The sequence below is a fragment of the Syngnathus typhle genome, linkage group LG18, assembly GCF_033458585.1.
Source record: "Syngnathus typhle isolate RoL2023-S1 ecotype Sweden linkage group LG18, RoL_Styp_1.0, whole genome shotgun sequence".
In the NCBI taxonomy this organism is placed as follows: Eukaryota; Metazoa; Chordata; class Actinopteri; order Syngnathiformes; family Syngnathidae; genus Syngnathus; species Syngnathus typhle.
The window spans coordinates 1,265,900-1,282,900 of NC_083755.1; the positions used below are offsets into that span (position 1 = coordinate 1,265,900).

The 17,001-nt window shown below is 43.9% G+C and overlaps 1 protein-coding gene across 2 annotated transcripts in view; it reads right to left on the reverse strand.

Annotated features, from left to right (window-relative positions):
• The window catches only part of LOC133171424 (protein FAM162B-like), a 69,534-nt gene that overhangs the window by 36,717 nt on the left and 15,816 nt on the right, over positions 1 to 17,001 (reverse strand). The gene's annotated exons all lie outside the window — the stretch shown is intronic.

Sequence of the window (17,001 nt, forward strand, 5' to 3'; positions counted from 1 at the left end):
AGCATGCGGTGAGTAGCGTCATTTTCGGACTATAAGTCGCGTTTTTTTTTTTCATAGTTTGGGTGGGGGGGGGGGGGGGGGGGGCGGCTGTACTTGTAATAAGGAGCGACTTATGTGTTTTTTTCCAAACATTTAAAAAAACAAAAAAGTGAAACCTTGATAAACGAACCGCGATGTAGCAAGGGATTACTGTAATTTGAATTTCAAGTGACGTCAGCAGCGCGATACGGCGTGGCGCTTGTTTGCAAAAAGGACAAAGATTGATCACGGGATGACAAAGATGACGAAGGGCCCCACGTACTACCGGCATCATTAGAGGCTTTGTTTCTAAGTGACACGGAGGACGAAGAGTTTGAAGGATTTAAGGATTCGGAGTGACACAGAAGGTTTGAAAAACTATTATGGCTTTTACGCACGCCCGGTAAAAGCAATAATTATTATTAATAATAATATCACTTACAAGTATAGTTGACCACTTCACATGTTATTTTTAGTATAGTTGATCACTTCACATGCTTTGATATCTTTATCTTGAACATATTCAAAACATGAAAAATAGAGAGAAAAAATCAAATAAAGTAATTAACACTTTAAAGCGCCATATCCTCTGGACACGTCCTCTGTCACCAGGATGACATAAAGGACGAGAAATTTGATCGATGGATTTAATGATTTGGAGTGACACAAATGGTTTGATAATATTGTTGTTTATGTGATAGTTATTTAAAATATAGTTTATATATCGTTGTATGGGCCTGTGGAATAATTTGAACTGCGGCGCGGCACACGGCATTGTTGACAAAGGACAATCAATAAAAGACGAGAAATTTGATCGATGGATTTAATGATTTGGAGTGACACAGATGGTTTGATAACTGTTGTTTATGTGGTAGTTATTTAAAATATAGTTTATATATCGTTGTATGGGCCTGTGGAATAATTTGAACTGTGGCGCGGCACACGGCATTGTTGACAAAGGACGATCGATGGATTTAATGAATTGGAGTGACTCAGATGGTTTTATAAACGTGTTATTTATGTAATCGTTTTTTATTAAATAACTGAATGTTACGTCAGGCCCGTTCTCAGCTCCTCGTTTGTGTTTGTCACGTTAGCATACCGTATCGTTTAGCCTGTTGTTGCTCGTTCATGTCTGTTCTTGGTGTTGGATTTTGTCGAATAAATTGCCCCCCAAAATGCGACTTATACTCCGGACTGACTTATAGTAGTAGACTTCCAGCGGACCGCGCGCGGCTCGGCTGACGGCGCAGCGCGATCTGGTACCGCTGCGCGGGACGAAACACGCCCCGTGCAGAGTTCCAGGCGGCCGGGAAGACATTTAAGCGCTGCCGCTGCAGCTGCGGCGGGGAGTTGCCGTCCTCCGGTGGACACGACGAGTAAATACACCAGCAATCGCACTTACTATATGTTTTTTTCCGCATTTTTGGGCATTTTATGGCTGGTGCGACTTATACTCCGGAGCGACTTATAGTCCGAAAATTACGGTACATTTTCTACAGCATAAGAATGTTTGTGTCATGATTACCATCTAAAAACCCTATTTAACCCCCCCCCCTCAAAAAAGAACATATTTTTCCATTTTCACGCATTTTTGCAAGAGCTCCAGGAAGCCACTAGGGGCGTGCTGAAGAGCCGCATGCGGCTCTGGAGCCGCGGGTTGCCGACCCCGGTTCTAGAGAGAAAGGTGGGAGGTAATCATTACCATCTAAGAGGGCTGCCTTCATCTCCTCCTGTTGCCTCTTCCTTTGATGGTGTTCTTTATTATTTGGACGGCCATTTACAATTAATTGGTGAGTAATTTGGTTTGGATTTACTGCTGCTATTCGTTGAGGTGGTTTATTCTTATAGTTTAGTCTACGAATGGTTGACCATGCCCTTTTGCTGTTGTGAGTCATGTCTAGATTTTCTACAAGAACAAGCCATTGTTGTTGACTCTCCTGGCTCAGTTGAGATAGAACTGTCTCTCCCATTTCAATGGTGTCTTTGCTAAACGGGTCTTCATTGTATAGGGAGTAGAGATGCACCGATCCGACTTTTTCAGTTCCGATACCGATGCCGTGGCTTTGCGTATCGGTCGATACCCGATACCGATCCGATATTATGGTTGACTTAACAAGCTACATAACTCTACATGTGGAACAGAAAATACCAAAGGCAATGGCATCAGGCAGACTACACAGTTCTTTGCTCTAAATTAGGGGTGTCCAAACTAACGGTCCAGTTTTTATTGGCCCGCAGCAAATTCTGAAAACATAATTGAATATGGCCCGCACAAGAAGCTTGAGCTCAGCTTCTCAGTTTCCACACTAGATGGTGTAATGTATTTGGATTGTGTGGTTACCCGTACTGGGGGGTGGAGCTAGAGGTATGGCGGGCGGATGGCATGTTGTAGCTACGAGAGACTGCGGCTAAAAAGAAACGAACATCAATACATGATTGACTCACTGCTTCCCTAAAACCTGGTCGTCTTGTCAAGTTATTTCTCATGGTATAGAGAAACATTACAGATGGAGCCCGCCACACAAAGCGTTTGACGTCCCATTAACACCCCCCCCGGAAGAGAAGCGAACACGCAGCGTTTGACATCCGATTAGCCTCCGCCCCCCCCCCCCATTCGGGAGAGAAGCGAACGCGCAGCCTTTGACGTCCCATTCGCAACCCGAAGAGAAGCGAATGCGCAGGGTTTGACGTCCGCTTAGCAACCCGGGGAAGAGAAGCGAACGTTCGCTCCATGTTTGCGTTTGTTTAGAAAACTCTCGTGGCATGCGGCACACGTGCTGCTGCCGTATGACGTAGCCCGCGTCCCAATAGATTAAGGAAAGTATCGGCTCACAGATCGGCTGTATTTTCCGATACCCGATCCATCTATTTTGTTGATATCGGGGCCGATATCCGATCCAGATATCGGATCGGTGCATCTTTAATAGGGAGTTATAATTCTCATCGAGTTTTTTTAATTTGATCAGTCATTCCCGGAATATACTCCTTTCTGCAGCCTCTAGGCATGTTTGTTGAGCTGACCTCCATACTAGTTGAACAAATTTATCGTGATGATCAGGCTCGGGTGGTATGGCATCAATACGCTGTTCAATAAATTCCATATAACCTGTCCATTTTGCTTTTTTTAAATTGAACCTGGGGAGATATTTGGATTGTGTAGCTCTTACAACTGGGTGGAATGTGATTTGTACAGGTCGGTGTTGGGACCTTGCTATAGGTTGTAAGACTGTTCTTGTAAGGATATTTGGATATGTTGGGGTAACAAAAGCTAGGTCTGGGTTGTACCCCTTTCTCCATCTTGCACTGTTGAAGGTGGGAGGGTATTTTGGGTCGTATAATAGCTCAAGGTTATTGTTAAGAGCCAATTAAGTTACCTTTTCCCCATTTGCATCTTCATCTTCATAGCCCCAGTTTGGGCTATGGCTGTTAAAGTCTCCAATGATAAGATGCATTTTCCCTTGGAGGTCTAAGGTGGGAGGCCACTCAAATGGTTCATTTGGGGCTTTATGAACAGAGATGATGGTCAGGTGATTTGTCTTATTGATTAATTTGATTATTTCAATGGGGCCAGCTTTAATTCTTGCTGTGCTCCAAACTGATGATTTGTCCCCAACAATTATGGCACTTCCAGATGTTTGGTTAGCGATGTCAATAGCCAAAGGCATTCCTGGTACAGAGGGCTGGTTGTTCATCCTATGTGTTTCTTGCAGACACAAGACATCTGCCTAGAGGTATCAAAGGATCTTTGCTTTATTATTGCTAAAGCCTTCAATATTTAAACTAATTGTATTCATGTTGTCAGTGGGCCGAGGGTTTATCCTGAAGGAATGGGGTCGAAATACAAAAAGTCCTGCCTAGCTACAAAAACAGATATGCTCAAACCTCATTGAATAAACTACATAAACAGAAAAGTATATTCACATATTAAATCAATAAAAATATTTTAAGCATATAATTACACCTACACACCAGATCAATAAAGAAGACATAACTAGACATTTTTAATAGGTGGTTATGACAAAAGTTTTTATAACTTTATGACCGGATATATATTTCTGAGCACTGTGAAATAACAAATGTTTTTTGATATATTGCCGAAATAGCTTAATGACCCTTAAGGAACTGTGTAATGCATGCCTGATGTTTTTTCTCTAAATCATGGACACGGCCAGAGTCGTCTTGACCGTTCAGTACTTGATTATATCTTGTGTTTTGACTAAACGTCATCTGTCGCTTAATGCGAGACGCCAGGTTTTCGATTACCGTATTTTCCGCCCTATTAGGCGCACCGGGGTATAAGGCGCACCTTCAATGAACGGCCCATTTTAAAACTTTGTCCATATATAAGGCGCACCGGCCTATAAGGCGCATAAAATAGAAGCTTTACTGCAACAAACTGAGGTTGACTAGGGTTGCGGTATGCACCCACTAGCCAATAACCAACGAGCCCTTCGTAAACAATCGCGTTTCTCAAACGATCTCCTATAAAATGATCGGAACGGACTAAAGTTCAATCTAACACATTGGTACTACTTACCTATGTTTCCCTTCCATATCGATCCGTAGATTTACTCGAAACATGAACATAGCGGCCTATTTTGACATGAAATAGCCTCGCGTGTATAGCAGCTTTCGTTATAGCATTAGCCATCCGCAAAAACCCATAACCCTCAGCTCGCAATCTCCCATGAGCCTCAGCAAAGTGTAAACAATCGCGTCTCTCAAACGAGCGCCTATAAAATAATCAGAACTGACTAAACTTCGATCTAACGCATTGGTACTACTTACCTATGTTTCCCTTTCATATCTATCCGTAGATTTACTCCAAACATTAATGGAGCAGCCTATTTTGAAATGAAATAGCCTCGCGGGTACAACAGCTATTCGGTGACGCCCCCTAACTACAGTTACCGTAATGCTGGGAAGCGATGCGACCTTGTAATTTACTAGTCGTACTAAAACGTACTAAAACATTTTGGCAGAGCACTGTGTACAACCAGCATGGATCAACAAATTCATCACTTGATCCATATATAAGGCGCACCGGACTATAAGGCGCACTGTTGACTTTTGATAAAAATTTAGGTTTTTAGGTGCGCCTTTTAGGGCGGAAAATACGGTACTACTTAACGCTCTGCACAGAGGGAAATATTTTGCCTAACAAAGAAAAGATACGGTTGGAAGCATGATTAAACCAGTGCTTCTCAATTATTTTCTGTTACGCCCCCCCCTAGCAAGAAGAAAACTATTCGCGCCCCCCCGCCCCACCGTGACTATCCTAACTTGTCTTGTAAGTCGTAAAATGTTGCACTGTCGCAAACCTCACAGAAGTAACAATGAGAGCGCCACTGCCCCCTGCTGTAGTAAAGGCGCAATTACATTTTATTCTAGTACTGCCAAAAAAAAAGCCTGTTCCCCAGGGTCACACGCGCCCCTCCAGGTATAGCACTGCGCCCCCCAAGGGGGGCGCGCCCCACTATTTGAGAAGCACTGGATTAAACTAAGAATATAATGACGTAAGCAAAGACATGGAGTATCAAAAGAACAAACAAACAAAAACATGGTAAATGGTGAGAACAAACTTTGCATAGTCAGGGAACATTAATAACTTGATGACGTCACAGCCAAAAGCTCACATAATTCCGTACAAAATGACAAAATTGAAAGAATGACAAATGGATGAGGTGCGACAATGTAAGAATGGAGCAGAATGTTTATAGGATGGTCACTTGGAGATAAAACCAGCAGGTGCCAGAGGGAGACAGCCAAGGACTCTGCCAAACATGATCACCAAGGCCGGAAGACGAGATGGAAGACAACAGCCCCCACACACACCGAATCGCCCATAACCAGCTCCCACTCCCATGGAATCAAACTCTACTGCAAACTCGCCCCACCCCAAAGACTCATCACCCATCAAACTCGGCCCACACCGGCATGTGCAACTGAATATAAGCTGACCAAAGAACCTTGAACGTTGCCTTTTCTGAATGGAGACTTTTTGCTCTTGAAAGGCCCAGCGCTGTATTGTACTTTCCTGAAAACAGAACTTTCTTAACAAGAATTGTGATTGAACTCAACCAACCTGTGTAAGTCTAATTTCTGCTTCAGTGTTTTAGCATTTTCCTAAATCTGAAGAAATCAAACGAGCATGCAGTGAGTAAATTGGATAACAGGAGATTGGCAATGGCTTTTGCTGTGAGGCGCAGATAGCGCGCTCTCTAAATTGTGGACCAAATCCAACAATCCTTTTAACTTAAGGCTAGGACCTTACAGAGGTGAGCCCTCAGAGATGAACACAAATGTGGAATGGTTTGTTACTAGAGCAATGACTGAAAAAAACCAGACGGTGACCAGACGGTTAGTAGACGATATAACATCTTTCTTTGACTGAAGCAATAATGTTGCGTAGCCAGCTGCCCTCTCATTTGTAAGGGGGAACAAAATGGGCCACAGTTTTTGGTGCGGACACAGTGGTGTGTTAGGGTTTGCAGAATATCTTCATTGTATGATTATGTTGGAATGTAACCTGTAATAATTTACCTAGCTTGTCCTGTTTTAACAAAAGTAGTAGAACAAAGTGCTAAGATCTTTTCAACTGATTGACTAGCAGAGGAAGCAATCAAAGTTGCTTTGTTTACACAATGTTGTAAAAGATCCCCTGCTATGCTTTAATCAGCAGGCCAGGGGTTTCACCCCATCTTGTCTTCCCACACCCCAACTTTCAACTCCACTCTTGTTTCTCTCAATAAATATGCACCTGATGAGGCCTGAGTCAGATCTCATTCGACCATCGCTGTAAGCACAGCGAGGAATGAACTGTCCACCTGCAGGTGTCTAAAACGACTAACTTGTCTCCAGTGTGGTTCTTGCAAAATAAGTTAGAGTGAGCTCCACCCTAACATGGTGTCGAATACTTTTTGGTTGATTATTATATCGATTTTTCCAGTGAATAATCTCATAGTGGAGGGATCTGAAACCCGCGGTTCAAGAGCGGCATATGGCTAAATTCGAAAGAGACGAAAGACGAAAGAGATACTGAGAAAGTGTGTGGCAAAGGATAACTAACGCTATTCCAATCGGAAGACTTCAATGGTTTCAATGCACAGGAGGAAGATGAAGACGATGAAGCTCTTTCTTTTACTTTTACTTGTATGCTTTTTTAATCAGCCCTGTTAGTGCTGTGCTACCGTGTTGCTGCTGTGTTACCGCCGCGTCTCAGTGACCTTTACCGGTATGTTTTATTTAATCAAACCCTATTAGTGCTGTGTTACTTCCTTCCGTGTTGCCGCGTCACAGGCAGTGTTTGGAAAGAAATGTTAAGGTATGTTATTAAATCTTTAAAAAACTTTCTGTGTCTAGTAGTTATTTGTTAATAACTTCCGTGTTGCTGCGGTACTACTGCTGCGTCACAGGCAATGTTTAGAAAGACATGTTAAAGTATGTGATTAAAACTTTAAAAAGGCTTTCTGTGTACTGTCTTTCTTTGTAAAAAACTCGTGTGCACGTGCGGCTTATAGTCCGGTGCGGCTTATATAAGAAAAAAACCTAAAATATCCTCGGATTTTAGCTGGTGCGGCTTATAGTCCGGAAAATACGGTAAATAAATAAATAAATAAAATACATTTTGTGTGACAGCTTGTTCTTTTTCTGTCGGTCATTCACGCTCTATCGCAATAATGTACCAATCCCCTGTCCCATCTTGAGTCTTTGTACAATTCCAACAGCTTTCAAATGACATTTACCGTAATTTTCCATGTATAATACGCCCCCATGCATAATACGCACCCTAAAAATGGCATGTCAATGCTGGAAAAAAGCCTGTACCCATGTATAATACGCACCCAAATTTCGACTCTTACTTAAGTCCGTAAACGTAAAATTATTTCAGAAAAAAGATCATCTTTGGGAACAACCGGATGTTATTCTGCCGGTCAGTATCACTGCGCATGCGCTAGCAAACTCGATAGCGAAGAAATGTTTCGGATTTGTGTAGGGTACATTGTGACAGCAAACGAGCAGATGATCGAGCAAGCGTCTGATACGAGAGCATTGTGTTCGTGTTGACATCAAATTTGCGCGCAGCTGTCCTATTGCCTAATTCTTCTGCCACTTCAATGACTTTCTTTTGAAATGCTATTCTATAACTTGCTCTCTTAACCATTTTGATGAAACTGCTAATTAAACTGAACTCTCGCTCTTTAAATAGCTGACATGACTTGCGCATCTGTTCTGCGCATCCGATCCATAGTGCGCATGCGCAGTGGTACTGCCTCGGTATGATATCCGGTCTGCAATGGAGATTAAAAAACAAACAATATTTGACAATAACACACCATCAAGGATTGCACCATCGAATCAAACGATGTTTCGTCAATTATGAATTTTACTGACTAAGTGTGTTGGGCAGGATGGCGGAATGCGATGCGCGATTGACAACAAACAAGAAGAAAAGTGATTTCAAGTTATATTTCGAGGTTGATTTTCTTCAAAAATTGTTGTACCCATGCATAATGCGCACCCCAGATTTTAGGACAATAAATTAGTTAAATTATGCGCATTATGCATGGGAAATCACGGTATTTCTGCTGAATGTGACGCTTGAGGTAGTCCAACTACCATTCCTTCCATATTTTTCCCTCCGTAAACTCGCCCCCCACTTTGGCCGCACTGCATGTTTTGCAGAGGAAACCTTACTCATTCAAAAAAGAGAAAATCTCACCCAGTTTCACCGTTTCCTCTTGTACTTGCACACACTTCGCCATTCAATCTTAAAAAAACTGCCACATGTCTTATTCACTTTGGCTCGGCGAGTGGATGTGTCGCTGCTCATTTGTTTCACGATGATTAGCTCATTTAGCATTTGCCTCGCTTGACTCCGTCTCACTGTCGTTAGCGAGCCAACCTGCGCGGCACGGATGGGTAGGACAAATGTTCATGCTCTCTTTCACCTCCGTGGATTGAAGTCGGGGGCCGGCGCTCGGCCGGGTGGCTGTCCGGGGACGGTGGATGGGGCTCGGACATGGCTTTTACGCACACCCGGTCCTATTCTATGGAGCTCTCTTCCACCTCCGTGGCTGGAAGTGCCACCTCCTGGGATGGAAGTCTACGCCGCCACACACCTGGAAGTCGACGCCGGTGCTTGGGGTCGTGTGGTGGTGAACTATCTATGTTATAGTTATTTGATGTACCGTTCCGTGTATAGTGCGCCCCCATGTATAGTACGCACCCTAAAAATGGCATGCTGATGCTGGAAAAAAGCTTGTACCCATGTATAATACGCACCCAATTTTTATGAATTTCTTTTAATTTTTTTTTTTTTTTTTTTTTAAGTCCCAAAGATCGTCACACACGCAGGGAGGCAATGGGTCCTATTTTTATAGTCTTTGGTATGGTCTTAACTAGGCTGGATGTCATTTTTTTTGTTGGCGTTGATTTCTCCGACTGCCCCTAAACGCACCACCGCGCTCCGTGCGCACACGGGAAAGAGGCGGCTCTGTATGGGAGAGACGTTGAAGAGGAATAAAAACACCCTTGGAAACCAAAACTTGCCCCTCGTCGTGACTCGGAGCCGCAACAAATGTTTCGGATTTGTAGGGTACATTGTGACAGACGGCAAACTAGCAGGTGATCGAGCGAGCGTCTGATAGAAGAGCATTGCGGTCGTATGGAGCGTGTTTGAAATGAACAGCAGAGACGAAAGGAACAAGGCAAAGTGTTGTGAAATAAAATATTACCTGTAATACGCATTTTGTTATTTGCTGATTGAAACTGCTAATTAAACTGTGAATTGAAACTAATAGGTGGAGAACTGAACTCTCGCTCTTTATATAGCTGACGTGTCTTGCGCAACCGTTCTGCGCATCTGTAATGGCGGCCTCCGTATGACGTCCGGTCCGCGATGGAGATTAAAAAACAAACAATATTTGACAATAACACACCATCGAGGATTGCACCATCGCATCAAACGATGTGTCGTCAATTATGAATTTTACTGAGTGCGTTGGGCAGGATGGCTGAATGCGATGCGCGATTGACAACAAACAAGAAGAAAGGTGAGTTTTATTTCGGGGGAGATTTGTCATGTCTCGTCCCCAGTTTTGCTATGTGTCTAGGTTGCCATAGTTTCTGTTCGCGTCACCCCGCTCTTCCTGTGTCACCTCAATCGATGTAACGTGTTTTGTATTTAAGTCCTGTCTGCCCCTCGCTCACCGTTGGATCATTGCATGTGTTACTGTCATTCTGTTCCTGTCTTTGGTAATGTCACCCTGTCTTTTTGTTCCACGACTTTGTCGGTCAGTCCTGTTGTTGGTTTTGTTGTACCATGACTTTCTTTAAAAAAAAAAAAAAACGATTTTTTTAAAAAAACATTTTTTTTTTCTTTGTACCCATGTATCATGCGCACCCCAGATTTTAGGACAATAAATTAGTTACATTTTGCGCACTATACACGGAAATAAACGGTATTTTATTTCGTATAGACTTGTATATGTTTTTATCGTTACAGTTCAGTACTTGTTGGCTTGTTGAACTCTTGTTTTGTGAAATGAATTGACGTTTACCAAACCCATGTCTTTCCTTGTACTTTGTTAATGCTATAATATAGTTATATACTAGATCTGTGGAATAACGACGAGGCTGACGTCAGAGCGCACGCGCGGCGTTGTTGACAAAGGACGAGGAATTTGATCGATGGATTTAATGATTTGGAGTGACACAGATAATAATAATAATAATAATAAATTATATTTATAACGCACTTTACATTTGGGGGAATCTCAAAGTGCTACATGGCAGATAAAAAACAAGAAAACAAAACAAGGACAAGTTTAGAACAACTGGACGACAACCAAGATATGAGAAAAATTACGGAAATGCTAAGGTAAAGAGGTGAGTTTTAAGTCCAGTTTTGAAAGTGTCAGTGGATTGGGGTGCTCTTAGGTGGTCGGGGAGGGAGTTCCACAGTGTAGGGGCTGTATAGCAGAAGGCTCGGTCGCCCATGGTGCGCAGCTTGGTTTTAGGAACGTGGAGAAGGTGAGAATTGGATGAGCGGAGGCTTCGGGTGGCAGGTTTTGGGGCAAGGAGTTCTTTGAGGTATGGGGGAGCATGTCCAAGGATACAATGGTGAGTGAGGAGGGCGATCTTATAATCAATTCGGAATTTGATGGGGAGCCAGTGCAGAGAACGGAGGATGGGTGTGATGTGATTGCTTTTCCGTACCCCCATCAGGATCCTAGCAGCGCTGTTTTGAATGTACTGAAGCCTCTGGAGGCTCTTGCTAGGGATCCCGATGAGGAGTGCGTTACAATAGTCTATCCTTGAGGAGACAAAGGCGTGGACAAGTTTCTCAGCATCCGTCAGGGTAAGTGTGGGGCGGAGTTTGGAGATATTTCTGAGGTGGAAGAAAGAGGTTTTGCAGATGTGTTTTATGTGTGACTCAAGGTTGAGTTGAGGGTCCAGTTTCACACCCAGGTTGGTGACAGTGGCTGAGAGGGGAATAGTGAGACCGGCGAATAAGATGCTTGTTATTGGGCAGGTGTGGATCTGATGGGGAGTGCCAATTAATATGGCTTGGGTTTTGTCACTGTTAACTTGCAGGAAGCTGAGATTCATCCACGCCTTTATCTCCTCCAGACACAGGGAGAGGATGGATGAGGGAGATGGAGAAGGCTGGGTTATGGAGGGCGGGGGGTCAAGTTTGAGGTATAGCTGGGTGTCGTCCGCATAACAATGAAATGAGATGCCGAACTTCCTGATTATATTGCCGAGGGGTAGTATGTAGAGAGTGAAGAGGGTAGGACCGAGTACAGATCCCTGGGGGACACCGGAGGTGACAGTGTGAGTGTCGGATTTTTTTCCCCCCAGGGAAACGTACTCGGTCCGGTTTGAGAGGTAGGACTGAAGCCAGGTTAGAGCAGTGCCAGAGAATCCAGTGGAGTGAAGCTGGTTAAGGAGGATATTGTGGTGGACAGTGTCAAATGCAGCGGACAGATCCAGCAGGATGAGAAGTGACGGGGAGCCTGCATCGGCAGCCATGAGAAGGTCGTTGGTGACCCTAACAAGTGCTGTTTCAGTGCTGTGGCCAGAGCGGAACCCGGATTGAAATTTCTCAGCGATGTTATTGCGGGTAAGATGAGTGTGAAGTTGGGCAGCTACCACTTTTTCCAGAACCTTGGAGAGGAACGGGAGTTTAGATATTGGTCTGTAGTTGGCAAGGTTGTCCGGGTCAAGTGAGGGTTTTTTGAGCAGGGGGTTAATAATGGCAGTCTTCAGTGCAGGGGGTACAGAGCCAGACTGGAGTGAGAGGTTGATGACATTGGTTATTAGGGGACTAATGGCTGAGGTTTGTTGTTTAATGAGGGCTGTGGGGAAAGGGTCCAGGGCACATGTGGAGGGTTTCATCTTTTTGATGATGTCCTCTACCTCCGACTGCAAGATAGGAGAGAAGCAGCGGAGAGGCTGGACTGTCCCGGGTGGAAGGAAGGGGGGAGGAGGTGAAGTGGTGGGGCCAGAAGAGGAGAGGAGCTGGGTGCGGATGTTGTTAACCTTAGCGGTAAAAAAGGTCATAAAGTTATTGGACACTACCTCTGAGGATTCTGTTGGAGTGGTGTGAGGTGGTTTGAGAAAGTGGTTAATGGTTGAAAAGAGTTGTTTTGAGTTTCCAGGGGTATTGTTTATGATATTGGAATAGAACTGAGCACGTGCAGTCCCAAGGGCTTTTGAGTAGGCCTTCTGGTGTTCTTTGTAGGCCTGTTTGTGCACGGTCAGTCCTGAGGCTTTAAGACGACGCTCCAGGATGCGCCCAGTTGACTTCAACAGACGCAGCTCACTGGTGTACCAGGGGGCTGAGTGTGAAAAAGTGACTGTTTTGGTTTTTTGGGGGGCATGGATACTTAGAAGTTTGGCCAAAGAGTTATTGTAATAGTCCACTGCCTTGCTGACTGATGTAAAGGTTGCAGAGGAGGAGGAGAGAAACTGGAGGTCCTGTGCTATAGTGTCTTGATTGATGTTTTTGAAATTTCTGAATGAGATTTGCCGCTTGGGTTTGGAGTGGGGGCGTGGGAAAGGAAGTTCCATTTGAATAAGTTTGTGGTCAGACACACCGACCTCGAGAACTTGCAGGTTGCTTATTGCCGATGAGGAGATGACAAGGTCAAGTGTATGCCCTTTGTCATGTGTGGGGACATTTACATATTGGGTGAGGTGTAAACAGTCCAATAGTTGCAACAGGTCAGAGGCAGGGGGGCTGGAGGGGGTGTCGACGTGGACGTTAACATCACCCAGTATGATTAGATTAGAGGAAGTGGAGGTACAGAGGGTAGTGAGTAGATCGTGTAGTTCTGGAATGAAAGAGGAGTTTGGTTTAGGAGGGCGGTAAATAAGTAAAACTGTGATGGGATATGGAGGTTTACATTTGAATGCAAGGGATTCGAATGAGGAGTGATCAGGTAGAGGGAGGGGGGACAGCTCTAGATCAAGACGGTGGAGTACAGCCAGGCCACCGCCACGGCCAATGCTGCGAGGTTTAGTTATGTATCTATAACCAGAGGGACAGGCTTCATTGAGGGATTGATAGACATCAGGTGGTTGCCAGGTCTCAGTCAGGCACATTATGTCTAGGCCTTTGTCCAGGATGAGGTCGTGAATAAATGATGATTTACGGGTGAGTGCTTGGATGTTGAGGAGATCCATTTTGATTGTGGCTGTGGGGCTGTGTTTAGGTAGGGGGCGAAGTAGAGAGAAATCCACTCCACGTTTTCTGTGCCGCATGCAGTGCAGTCCACTCTGGGTTGGAGTAAGATCCACTCCGTGTTGCTGTCCGTTCCGTACTGAAGAAATTAACACTCCGTGTTTTCCCGGCGACCCGGTGTCCGTCTTGTGTCGGAGTCCGCTCCGTGTAGGAGTATAGTCCGCACCATGTTTTCCAGGCCACCTGGAGTACTGCAGCCCCGCATGCTTGCTAAGATAAGTTCCAAGTGCGCCAGGTATCTGATGACGTGTTTTACTTGCGACGGGGTGTCGGGCGCAGGAGGAGCAGATGGATGGTACACTGTTATGGACGGGTTGGGAGAAAACAAAGTTACGACGGGTGCTTCTGTGGATGTAACGTGGTCTGCGGAGAAGTCCAAGTTGTTTGATGACTGAGACACACCCTGGAATGGTGTGATTACTCAGCTCCAGCAAGCGGGGGATGGAGTAAGTTAATATAGTGCCGGTTGGAGAACACTGAACTTGAGTGTTAGCCATTGGCTAGCCTAGCCAGGATGCCTTGGCGGGGGGGTGGTGGGGTGGGCGCGCCGTAGTAGGTAGCCGGCTCTGTGGAGGTTCGCCGCGGTCCAGGCGCACTGCACACTAAAACTAGAAGCTAAAAACTAAACTTAATAATGGCTAAAAAATAAATAAATAAAAACACTAAAACTAAACTAATTCTGGTGGAGAAGCGGCGAACAAGCAGCGCCAGCGTCCTCTCCCCAGATTACTTCCGCCTTGGTCCACACGCAGCTGAACAATCAGGAAGTAATTACCAACACTGGCGTGGATTTGGACGTCCTGAGCAGCAGGTGTACTGATGGTTTGATCATATCGTTGTTTATATGATAGTTATTTGATATATACTTTATATATCGTTATATGGGTCTGTGGAATGTTTCGAATATTTAGACGTCAGCGGCGCGGCGCACACGCGGCATCGTTTCCATAAAGGACGATCGATGGATTTAATGAATTGGAGTGACACAGATGGTTTTATAAACGTGTTATTTATGTAATAGTTATTTGAATAACTCCAAATGTTATGTCAGGCTCGTTCTTAGCTCTTCTTCGTTTGTGTTTACGTCACGTTAGCATACCTATCGTTTAGCCTGTTGTTGCTCGTTCATGTCTGTTCTTGGTGTTGGATTTTGTCGAATAAACTTCTCCCAAAATGCGACTTGTACTCTGGAGCGACTTGTATATGTTTTTTTTCACGTTATTGTGCATTTTATGGCTCATGCGACCTATATTCCGGAGCGACCTTTAGTCCGAAAATCACGGTATATTATGTTTTTCTCAATGACTATTTACCAGCCAACTATTGTTGTTCAGGTGACATGAGGGACAACTGATTGAATGATCACATAATATGATATTAGTTTGTGAATTTCTCCAGGGATCAGTTTTTGCAGCTCAAGTTGGTTATCATTTCTTCAAACGATATCTGTAATGTGTTAGGAATTTTTAGGTGATGATCTTTGCGGGTGGTGTAAATATTTTGTTGCAATTAGCACAACGCTATTGAGTTAATCATAACAGTGGGAAATGGATTAAATGAGTGGGTTAATGAAATTAACTCTCATTGTATGATGAGTTAGCAGAAAGGAATTGTTTTGGATTCAACCAGTTAATTACCTATGTGGAGTTTTATTTTAAGGAGTTGAAAGTCGTTTTTTTAATTAGATCAGACGTTAGTTTAAATTGTGGACATATCGAATTTACCGACATGTTGTTAAACTTTCATAATTGAATTAACAGCAGTGGGAATACCATTTTATGAAAACATTCATTTTCAAATGCAGGTTTTTTTCCACCCTTTCTTTCTCTTTTTATTGTGTTTTTGACAATGAGAAGGAAAGTATAATTTTGCAGTAGACTATTGTCTGTAGAGCTGTTTTACAATGATAGGTTTGAACAGATACGTGCTCTATCCATGTTTTAAAATCGTTGAGATAGCAAAACACTTGAGGAACTAGTGAGGGGTTTACCAAAATAACAATATAAAAAGCATTTAAGTATTATGGAGAAAATAAATATTTACTGTTTTTTCACATTTTTTAGGTGCGGATAAAGGTCTTAGATTTTCTTCAAAATGTGCGGCACGCCCTATCATGCAGTGCTTCCTATGTGTGTTCTTGTTGTAAGGCGGACGGACGTATTAAAGAGCGCCATGAGAACGTTAGAGGGAGAATTGTGGGCGTGGATATGCAGTATTAATGAATTTAAATTCTGCACCACAGTTTTGTTTCTTATATTTTTTGCGGGAGCTTGAAGCAATGTATAAGGTACCATCTATAAAAGGGGAGATGTTAGAGGGAGTGGAAAACCCCCCGCCCCCACATACAATGGTATACCCTAGCGGCACTGCTGTGTTGTGTTACGTCATGTAAAGCTGCGAGCAACGTGGGAGCGATGGATGACCGATGGAGAGCATAGTTTCACTAAGAGTGGAAGGTTACGCCACAATTTGCGAATGGATTGTGGATGCTTGGGCTAACATGTCTGCTGGCACTGTTGTGCGAGCTTTTTGTAAAAGCCGGCATTATAGCCGAGGACCCACACGGCACGGAAAGTGACTGTGAAGAAAGTGAACCTCGCATGTCATTTGGAGATTTAGCGCTGTTGTTCAATTTAGAAACAGATGATGAGGACTTCGATGGGTTTAATTGATGACCATTACCGGAAATAAAAATGTGAATACCAAACTCAATTTTGCTTCCGCATCATTTTTAAATACGCACACTTGTATGCTTGTGTGTGTGCGTGTTGTTGTTGTTGCCATGAGAACGTTCATGGGGGAAGTGTGGGTGTGAATTTGCAGTCTGTGTGTGTGTGCTGTCATCACAGCCGATGTGAAAAAACGATTGAAGCAATGAACGCCGAGCTTGCTGCCATTCTGGGAGGCACGACAAAGAAACTCCAACCGCTGGACATCTGTGTGAACCAGCCGTTCAAAGTAAACATGTAAAACAAGTTAAGCTAACATGTCTGCCGTGTGTGGGTGTGGGTGTTGTTGTAAGGCGGACGTAGTTGAGAGTGCCATGATGACGTTAAAGGGCTAAGTGTGGGCGTGGATTGTATGAATAAAACTCACGCCCTATGTGTATGTTAAACACAGTCGTGGCACACAACTGAGACTGCGTCTTTATTACAGTGCGCCTTTTGAACGTGAAAATACGGTATGTGCATAAATTGTAAATATGGGTATTAGTTTTTGATCATTTTAGC